Source organism: Oryctolagus cuniculus, chromosome 13, assembly GCF_051225735.1.
Source record: "Oryctolagus cuniculus isolate XC-2025 breed Fujian yellow rabbit chromosome 13, ASM5122573v1, whole genome shotgun sequence".
Taxonomy (NCBI): domain Eukaryota; kingdom Metazoa; phylum Chordata; class Mammalia; order Lagomorpha; family Leporidae; genus Oryctolagus; species Oryctolagus cuniculus.
In genome coordinates, this window is record NC_142879.1 from 111,576,507 (window position 1) to 111,587,174 (window position 10,668).

A 10,668-nucleotide genomic window follows, 5' to 3' on the forward strand; every position below is an offset into this window, starting at 1 on the left:
GGAAGACCCTTCTCTCTGTCTCTCTCTCTCACTGTCCACTCTGTCAAAAAAAAAAAAAAAAGAAATTTATTTATTTGATAGGCAGAGTTAGAGGAAAAGATAAACACACACACACACACACACGCAGATCTCAATCTTCCATCTACTGGTTCACATCCTCAGTGGCTACAACAGCCAGCACTGGACTGGATCAAAGCAGGAGCCAGGAGATTCATCCACGTCTCCCATGAAGAAGCAGTGACACAAGCACTTGGGCTATCCTCTGATACTTTCTCAGGCACCTTACCAGGGAGCTGGATGAGAAGTAGGGTAGCTGCGACATGAACCACAGCCCATGTGGGATGTCAGTGTCACAGGCAGTGGCTTTACATATTATGCCTCAATACTGGCCCCATGTATGCTGGAAACTTATTTAAGGGTTATTAGAAGGCCAGTTGATTGCCATCAGATGCCATTCAGGCCTGTCCTACAGAACCATTTTGAAATAAGTAACATTTCTCACATGATTGAATGTCAGTCTACAAGACTGCTTCCAAAGGGAGAGAGCTTCAGGGGCAAAGGGGGCAGTGATGGAGAAAGGGAGTAGGAGTGAAGGAGGAGGGAGGAGGTGGAGGTCAGTAGAGAGGTTGGGAAGTACTCAAAAGCAAAAAGTAATAGGACACAGGTCATTAGTGCAGATTGCCAAAATTAACCATGTATATTATAGCTTTTTAAAATTCAGAGTTAATTTCTGACATAATTTCTGATATAGTTAACTCTCATTTCTGTTTTTTCATATGATAATGTTTATAAGCAGTAGAGAATGGGCGTAATGAAATGCAAAACCATACTCCTGTATAAGAAATTTGTATTAGATGCCAGCACCACAGGCAGTGTTATTTCCTATGAAATTATTCCCATGTTTCCTGATTAACATCTCTGTTGGTTGAAGAGGATGGCAGGTTGGGAGACCAGGGAAAGAGCGAGCACCTGTTTTCTGTTCAGTTATGCCGAGCAGCAGGGAAACTATCAGGGAAGTTTGTGAGCAGGAAAAGTGAGGTTGGAGGGTGAGAGAAGGCAGTGAAGAAGGTAAGTAGAGAGGAAATAATTGCAGAACATATTCACAGATTAGATTGGCAAAAGCCAAGTGTGATCAGAGACCTAAAAAGAGGGAAAGAAAAGTTAAGACAGAGAGCAGAAGAAATGGGAAATTGGAAGCATCAGAAGGGATTTGGACTCTGATCACACACACTTTTGGAAGGTGTGGGGAAACAGGCCCTTGCACTCATATTGGCAGGAGAATAACACAGTACTCTCTTTGGAGGATAATTTAGCAGATCAAGTTCTTTAAATGTAAATGTCCTTTGCTAGGATTCAACTTCAAATTTATCTAACATGTATTTGGTCAAATACATAAAGACCAAGTCAGGTCTTTGTAGTATTGTTGAAGATGGGAATAAATCAGAAGCAACCTAAATGTATATTGACAGAGAAGTGGTAAAATGCATTATGCTATATCTGTACAGTCAAATACTAAATATGTAATAGGTCTGGAAAATGATGTAGGGACAGAGTACTTATGTAAAACAAGGTACAGAAAAAATGCCCCTTTGTAAAAAAAAGGACACATGCGTATGTATCTCTTTATAAAGTGCTATTTACTCATTGTCATTTCATTCAGAAGGCAGAGAGACAGGCAAGGAGAGCTGTTCCATCTCTCCCTGTGAATCTGATGATTTGCTTCCCAAGTGGCTGCAATGGCTGGGGCTGAGCCAGGCCAAATCCAAGAGCCAGGAGCCAGGGGCCAGGGGCCTGGAGCCAAGAGCTTCCACCAGGTCATCTTTCACTGTTTTCCCAGGCACATAAACAGGGATTTGGATCAGAAGTGGAGCAGCTGGGACACAAACTAGTGCCCATAAGTGATGTCAGCATTAAAGGTGGTGGTTTAACCCATTTATGCCACAATGCCAGCCCTCTGCACAAATATCTTTATGAAGGCACTTCAAAAAGTTCATGAGAAATAGAATTAAAGATGACATTATTTTGGTGCAAAACTTGTAATTCATTCACCTCTTTTCATAATACACACTACACAAATGATTTTGAAACCTTCTTGTATGCATGGACTTTGGAATTAGTTACAAGGGCCAACATTGTGGTGCAGCAGGTAAAGCTGTCACCTGCTGTGCCCATTGGACACTTGTTTAAGTCCCAGCTGCCCCACTTCTGATCCAGCTCTCTGCTATGACCCAGGAAAGCAGTGGAAGACGGCCCAAGTCCTTGGACCTCTGTGCCCATATGGGAGACCTGAAGAAGCACCTGGCTTTGGATCTGCTCAGCTCTAGCCATTGTGGCCATCTGGGGAGTGAACCAACAGATGGAAGACCTCGCTTTCACTCTCACTCTCTCTGTCTCTGCCTCTCTGTAACTCTGCTTTTCAAATAAATAAAAATAAAAATTTAAAAAGAAATTAATTACAGCAAATTAGACTTAATCATTTGATTACATTTTCATGATACTTTAAAGTACTCTTGTATATATGCATATAGAAATCTCAGAAGATAATGTAGGAAATAGTTAAGAGTAGTTTGTTCTGGGAAATATGACTAGTATAGGATGCAGGGAGTCATGCTTTCATTTTATACTCTTCTGCAGTCTTTAATAGCTAATATGTGTGTTGTTATGAAGATGTACTTTTAAAGGTAGAGAGAGAGAGAGAGGGAGAAGTTGAGGGAGTGAAGGAGAGAGAGAGCTTCCATCTACTGTTTTCTTCCAGAAATGGCTTCAATATCTAGGGTGGGCTAGGATAAAGCCAGAGACCAGGAATCCCATGTGGGCCTGCCACATAGGTGATAGGGATCAATGTGGTGGAACGAGAAAATGAGAAGGTCATGCCAAGATGGTCACTGGCAACAGAAACTGCCTGGCAACAGGCCATGATTGGATGGCTTCGGAAACCACATGACAATGAGCCTGAATGACAACAGGCTGTGATTGGATGGTTTCAGAAACTGCCTGGCAACAGGCTGTGATTGGTTAGGGCATAGACCACCCCTTGACTGGATTGGCTGCCTTACTATATAAGCAGCTGTAGCAACTGCTTGCCGCAGGCCTGCTTTCACCCGACTCCTGGGGTCTGTGTGGTGACTCTGCACCTCTTTCCCCCACCACGCTCTTCCTCTCAGAAATGAATCCACAGCAACAGGGATCTAGGCACTTGGGTCACTGTCCTTCCAGGTGCATTACCGGGAAACTGGATTATCAGGGAGCTGGAACAGAAGAGCAGGCAGGACTCATATCAGGCTTTCTGTTATGGGATACTGGTATTCTAAGCAACAGCTCAACCTGCAGAATCACAATGCCACCCCATGTATTATTTTTATAATTAAAATGTCTAGATTTTGATTTTAAAATGATAATTTGTGGTTACTAAGACAGAAAAAGTATATTATGCAATAACTGAGGAATTGAAAATGAAATAAAGACTTTAGTTAATGATATGTCAATATCAGGGCCAGTGTTGTGGCACTATGGGTTAACCACCTCTACATGCAAGCAATCCCACCTGCATGTTGGTTGCAGTCTCAGCTGCTCCACTTCCAATCCAGCTCCCTGCTCATGAAGTGGAAAAACTAAGGTAGATAGATAGTTCATGAGCTGAAAGCCATACCTCCTCCACCCCAGGTAGTCCTATCACCCACATGTCAAGCAGACTATGTAACCACTGCCCTTTTGGAAGCTCATAAGAAGCTTGGTGAAGGGGAATGCATGCTTGCTCTCTCTCCCCTTGTGGACACAGAAGAGGCTGGTATGGAAGTCTGTCTTTCCCCTTCCTGCCACACTCTGCTTTAATAAAGACTATTTATTCCTATGTATTCTCACTATAAATAAACCTCATCATGCTGCATGTTGTATTTGTGCCTGAACTTAGAATTCTTCTTTAAGTAAAAGGCAAGAGCATGAAATTGAAGTTTGAGCCTAAGCTAGCCCACAACACTAATGCACCTGGGAAAGCAGCCCAAGTGCTTGTGTCTCTGCCATCCATGTGGGAACTCAGATGGAGTTCCAGGCTCTTGGCTTTGGCTTATGATGGGACAAGAACATAAGCGTCAGTCATTTTAGGTTCTTGTTACCCCTGCCTTCTTTCAAGAGACCAGTTCAGTCTCACATCCTATATTGTTCCCACCTCACCCCGTACATTCTTCTCCAGGTTTGGAAGCCCTTGAAAAACTTGGAAAACCTATATGGAAAAGCTCATCTCCACCTACTATTCCCCACCTTTTCCCTAACCCATCTAAGATATAATAAGGCCCAGGTTGCTGGTGTCTGGGACTTCAGCCACATGTTTGGTCTTTGTGCACACTGGCAGCTGGTCAACTTCCGCAAGTTCATTTTCTTTGAATAAATTCAGTCTGACTGTGAGTTCGTATCATCTCCTTACGTGTGGTATGCCATGTGAGGGGGGAGTGAGGGAATGGCAACTGGCCCCAGTCAGCCACTCCCGTATCCTTTTGGTAAGAGCTGTGCATATTAACGTTTCTCCAGACTTTCTTCTCCTTTCTGAACTCTTTTCCCTTTTTACTGTCTCTGCCCCCCCTACCTTCTCTTTCCCACCATGTCCTTTTCCCTTCTGACTCAGATGGCCCTGAGAGATGCTCTCCAGATCGCTTTCTCATCTGCTTGCACTTTCTCATTTCTCAATGCATTCACAGAGCTTTTGCCAGATCTCATCACTGCAGGCCACAGCGAACCTAATTCTCAACCCACTGGCTTGGTAAGAGAGGTCTCTGCCACCTCAAGCATATTGGGGTGATGCTCATGAGGCGTCTTCCTCCCTTTAGGGCCTGAGGTATTTGGTTGGGCCAGTTCATGCCCCTCTTAGGGCCTGGCATGTTTAGTCAGTTTCCTGCTCTTGGGGGAAATGCTTATCTGTAACAGCTTAAAACGGACACCGGTCCGAGCTTGGAGATTCTCGTGGTCTCCTCTTAGAGAACTCAGAACTTAGGTTCTCAGTTGGGGTGACTCTTTCCTGTGAAAGGACCTTCTTCCCTCAGGCCATATTTTGCTTAATTCATGGGTTCTAAATCTCAATTCCCCTCTAGCCTGCCTCTTTTTTTTTTTTTTTCAAGATTTTATTTATTGGCCAGTGCCATGGCTCACTTGGCTAATCCTCTGCCTACAGCGCTGGCACCCCGGGTTTCTAGTCCCTGGTGGGGCATCCGTTCTGTCCCAGTTGCTCCTCTTCCAGTCCAGCTCTCTGCTGTGGCCTGGGAAGGCAGTGGAGGATGGCCCAAGTGCTTGGGCCCTGCAACTGCATGGGAGTCCAGGAGGAAGCACCTGGCTCCTGGCTTCAGATCAGCACAGTGCACCAGCTGTAGCGGCCATTTAGGGGGGTGAACCAACGGAAGGAAGACCCATCTCTGTGTCTCTCTGTCTCACTGTCTAACTCTGCCTCTCAAAAAAGAAAAAAAAGATTTTACTTATTTTATTTGAGAGTATTGGGCATTGCCTAAAATCTCCATCCCAATATGGTGCCTGGTGGATGTTTGATGGGTGTGTCTGTGGCTGCTGCCATTAAGCTACATATGATCATCAGACCACTGGCAGGGATAGGTCTGCTTTAGTTCCAGACACGTGGACAGTGCATGATCTCTATACTTTGCTTAAGGTGCCCCTGTGTGTGGTGCACCCATGCCTGCATGACCTTTTCACTGATTGGCTCCCCTACTGTGCATGTCTTTCGTAAGCTTTATACCTGCACACTTCCTCAATAAAGTGGTTCCTGCTTCGACAGAACTCATGGGTGCTTGGGTGTGTTCACCTGTCAACCTTACCCTTCCCGTTCGCCTTTTTGGGGAGGGCTTGTGCTGCCCCTGCTGGTCAGGGGCTAGCATCGGGCTTGAGACCCCAACATGAGAGTTATAATTACAGACAGAGAGAGGGAGAGACAGAGAAAGGTCTTCCTTCCATTGGTTCACTCTCCAAATGGCTGCAATGGCCGGAGCTCTGCTGATCAGAAGCCAGAAGCCAGGAACCTCTTCCTGGTCTCCCACATGGATTCAGGGACCCAAGGACTTGGGCCATCTTCTGCTCCTTTCCCAGGCCATAGCAGACAGCTGGATTGGAAGTGGAGCAGCCAGGACACGAACCAGTACCCACATGGGATGCTGGCACTGCAGGTGGAGGCTTTATTCCCTATGCCACAGCAGTGGCCCATAAAGACTTCTTTAGCTACTTCCTATCCTTCTATGAGTCCTAAAATCCTAAAACCTAACACAATGCAGCCACATCTCGCACTGCTACTCTATATCACACCTAGATTCTCTCTCACATGAAGACAAACATCTCTGTTCCAGCCATCTCCAGTAATAAATTTGGCAGTGCTGGCAAAGAAATCTCAAGAACTGCGGCAAGTCCTGAGCAACTTCACTTGAAAGAATGCCCCATGCCTAGCCTTCTATCTTTTCCCCTGCCTTGTCTAGCAGCAGCCAAAATCTCTTCACTAATACTTCATGGAGACAAAGTCTTGCCTGTTATTTTAACCTGGCCACCTTGGAATTTCTCATGACCTCCACCAAGTGGGCCACCAAGTCCTTTGTAAAGTCCTGGTAGGATTTCAGGAATTCCACACCCATGAAGCCCTCTATCCAGCAATGTTCCACACAAGGGGTGGAAAGGAAATAAAGGGCCCCTCCCATGGAAACATTACCCTGGGAGATAGCTCTCCTAACCTATGTGGAATAATGCTCGAACCAACTGGCTCACTGGGTTCATTACTATTTCCAGGCATAACTCTCTCTCCACACTAGCACTTCATTCTGTCACCTATTACATTGTCCTCATTGGGAATCTCTTCAACAAGAAGGTGCCCATCTGCTCTGATGAATGCCCTCCTTCATGAAATTGAATGTGATGTTGAACAATCACTAGTGAGTAACTCGTCTGTGGCACCCTGGCCACTGGGCACAGTCAACCTTGGGGTCGTGGAGCTGCCTGAAGATGTAGTTGTTTCAGACAGTTCCAAGTAGCTGATGGTTGACCAGACATTATTAGCCCAAGGTGTTTTCTGGATGAAAAACTAGGCTCAAATTCAGTTTAAAATCCAAAAAGATGCCTTTGGTAAATAATGATCTCATGCATGAAATTTTGGTTCAGTTGTAAAATTCAACTGGATATTGGGTTTGAAGGAATTTCTGTCTTGAATCTAGGAAGATTATTTAAAGAATTATTTATTTGAAAGAGTTACAGAGAGAGGTACAGCCAGAGAGAGAGATTGCCCATTCCACTGGTTTACTCCCCAAATGACCGCAATGGCCATAGCTGATCTGATCTGATCCCAAGCCAGGAACCAGGAGCTTTTTACAGATCTCCATGGGTGCAGAGGCCCAAGGACATGGGCCATCTTCCACTGCTTTCCCAGGCCATAACAGAGAGCTAGATCAGAAGTGGAGCAGCCGGGACTTGAACCATCACCCATATGGGATGCTGGTGCCACAGGCTGGGACTTTAACCCACTGCACCACAGTGCTGGCCCCTATTTTGTAATCTCTGATTTACAGTCTATAAAATAATTTAAATTTGTTAACAAATATATTTTTACAAATGTTCATATATGAAAAATTATTCAAGACCGCTTGAGATTAAGGTTGAAATTTACTATATTCTTTTATTTAGAAAATCTCTTAATTTGGAGATTTTTTAAAGGATCAATTCAAAATGTAACTCAAGGAAATCAGCAGAACTATTCGGTGATAGTCTTAATTGCTAATTCTGAAATAGATTAAAAGCATCTCCTTTTAATAGTTTTTTGTTTAATTGGTGACTCTGTCAGTTTTCTACCAACTCCAGTAAGCTCTCTTTTCTTCTCTATTTCTCTGTTAAAATTGCTTCAAATTATGAGATGATTCTGTGTGCTAACTCATTTAAGGTTTTACTTATCCATTTTAGAGAAAGACCAAAGAGATCAATTGTTTAAAAACACCTGAGTCTTTATTAATAAGAGTTGTGGTTTGATTATATGCTCATTTTAAAGCATTTGAGGGATCACTTTTGAACAATGATCAAGTCTGACCTATATTACATTAAGATGTTAAGGGATCCCCACCCCTTCAAGCCGCCGTCGCAATGACGCTCCCTACGGCCTGCAGTCGGCGAGCCGCCGCGGGTTGAAGACAGGGCGCTGGACCGCACCGGAGGAGCTCTAGACCAAATGGGTGGCCCGCCAGGATGCCAGTATCCTTAAGTGCTCAAGACCGGAGAGAGGAAACAAAACAGTCGGGAACCGGTGGGGGAGGGAGGGAATTAGCGGAAGGTGTCATGGCGGCCCGCCTTCGAACTTCCGGTCACGTGCCCTCAGAACCCTGGCAGCCAGCGATGGAGGCGAGACCCCCCAGTAACAGAGGCGGTGGCGACGGCTGCAGCCACTGGGTTTCCGCCTCTTCCCAGCAGCAGCTCTAAGAAGTGCAGCGGAACTCGACCTGACCCAACACAGCTACTTACTCCCTGCTCAGGGTTGTGGCTTCCACCTGCACCGTCTAACCATCATGGCAACTTCCTCTGATTGTAAAGAAGGTGCGACAGAAGAAACAGGATGGAGCTCTGTACCTCATGGCAGAAAGAATTGCTTGGGCACCTGAAGGCAAAGATAGGTTTACAATCAGCCATATGTATGTGGACATTAAATGCCAGAAAATCAGTCCAGAAGGAAAAGCTAAAATTCAGCTTCAGCTGGTCCTGCATGCAGGGGACACAACAAACTTCCATTTTTCCAATGAAAGCACAGCAGTGAAAGAGCGTGATGCAGTAAAGGACCTTCTTCAGCAGCTGCTGCCCAAATTTAAGAGGAAAGCAAATAAAGAACTGGAAGAGAAAAACAGAATGCTGCAAGAAGATCCTGTTTTGTTTCAGCTCTATAAAGACCTGGTTGTGAGTCAAGTGATCAGTGCTGAGGAATTCTGGGCCAATCGCTTAAATGTGAACACAACAGATAGTTCTTCCACATCCAACCATAAGCAGGACGTTGGCATTTCTGCAGCATTTCTGGCTGATGTCCGGCCCCAAACAGATGGCTGTAATGGTTTGAGATACAGTTTAACTTCTGATATCATTGAGTCCATTTTTAGGACTTACCCAGCAGTAAAAATGAAATATGCAGAAAATGTTCCTCACAACATGACAGAAAAGGAATTCTGGACGTGGTTTTTCCAGTCCCATTATTTTCATAGGGACAGGCTGAATACAGGGTCAAAGGATCTCTTTGCAGAATGTGCCAAAATAGATGAAAAAGGATTAAAAACAATGGTTTCATTAGGAGTAAAGAACCCACTACTGGATTTGACAGCTTTAGAGGATAAGCCGTTAGATGAGGGCTATGGCATTTCCTCCGTGCCGTCTACTTCCAATTCTAAGTCCATAAAGGAGAATAGTAATGCTGCCATCATCAAGAGGTTCAACCATCACAGTGCCATGGTTCTGGCAGCAGGTCTCAGGAAACAAGAAGCACAAAATGGTGAGCCCAGCAGCATGGATGGAAATTCCGGAGATGCCAACTGCTTTCAGCCAGCAGTCAAAAGGGCAAAGTTACAAGAATCCATTGAATATGAAGACTTGGGAAAAAATAATTCTGTAAAAACAATTGCACTAAACCTTAAGAGGTCCGATAGGTATTATCATGGTCCGACTCCAATCCAGTCACTACAGTATGCAACAAGTCAGGACATTATTAATTCTTTTCAAAGTATTAGGCAAGAAATGGAAGCTTATACACCTAGGTTAACTCAGGTTCTCTCAAGTGGTGCTGCCAGTTGTACCATTACAGCATTGTCACCCGGAGGAGCACTTATGCAAGGAGGGACACAGCAAGCCATAAACCAGATGGTGCCAAATGATATTCAGTCTGAATTGAAACAATTGTATGTGGCTGTTGGAGAACTTCTGCGGCATTTCTGGTCCTGTTTTCCTGTTAATACACCATTCCTAGAAGAAAAGGTAATAAAAATGAAAAGTAATTTGGAACGATTCCAGGTTACAAAGCTCTGCCCATTCCAAGAAAAAATTCCGAGACAGTATTTAAGCACAAATTTGGTGAGCCACATAGAAGAGATGCTGCAGACAGCCTACAACAAGCTCCACACGTGGCAGTCTCGGCGTCTAATGAAGAAAACATGAGGAGTCCATGGCTGTCACATGTGATGTGAGATCGAAGAGAAATGTGACCTGCAGTGACTCTGGAAACCTGGCCTAGTAGACATGCAGATGACCACACAGAGTGACAAGAAACATCTGCACTCTGCCGACTCCCAGAGCTGATGCTATTGTACTTGCACATGGGGAGCTGACAAGAAGAAAGGGACTGATTCAAGTAAATGCTGGGGAGGTAAATTAAGGCAGAACCAAAATGAGCTAGGTTGCTAATATATATATATATGTATGTATGTATGTGTACATATATATATTTTAAAAGACTGTTTACTGCAGTTACTCAGGAACTGCTTTTGATTCACATTAAACTGCTTTCAGAAATTTAAAAATACTTTTTTAAAGGGTGCATTGATAAAATCTGAGGTTTTTTTTGAAAAAAAAAAAAAAAGATGTTAAGGGATCCTATTTCTACCAGACATTTTAAGCCTTCTTGGCATCTTTGCAGGCATTCAAAAATAAAGTTCCAAATTCTTTGGACTTTGATATTTC

General features: G+C 44.2%; 1 pseudogene across 1 annotated transcript; it reads left to right on the forward strand.

Moving 5' to 3' along the window:
* Positions 1-8,327: 8,327 nt before the first annotated feature.
* On the forward strand, positions 8,328-10,425 carry LOC127485215 (general transcription factor IIH subunit 1 pseudogene; annotated as a pseudogene). The gene has a single exon (XR_016219966.1). The product of XR_016219966.1 is annotated as a general transcription factor IIH subunit 1 pseudogene (transcript).
* The last annotated feature ends 243 nt before the right edge of the window (positions 10,426-10,668 follow it).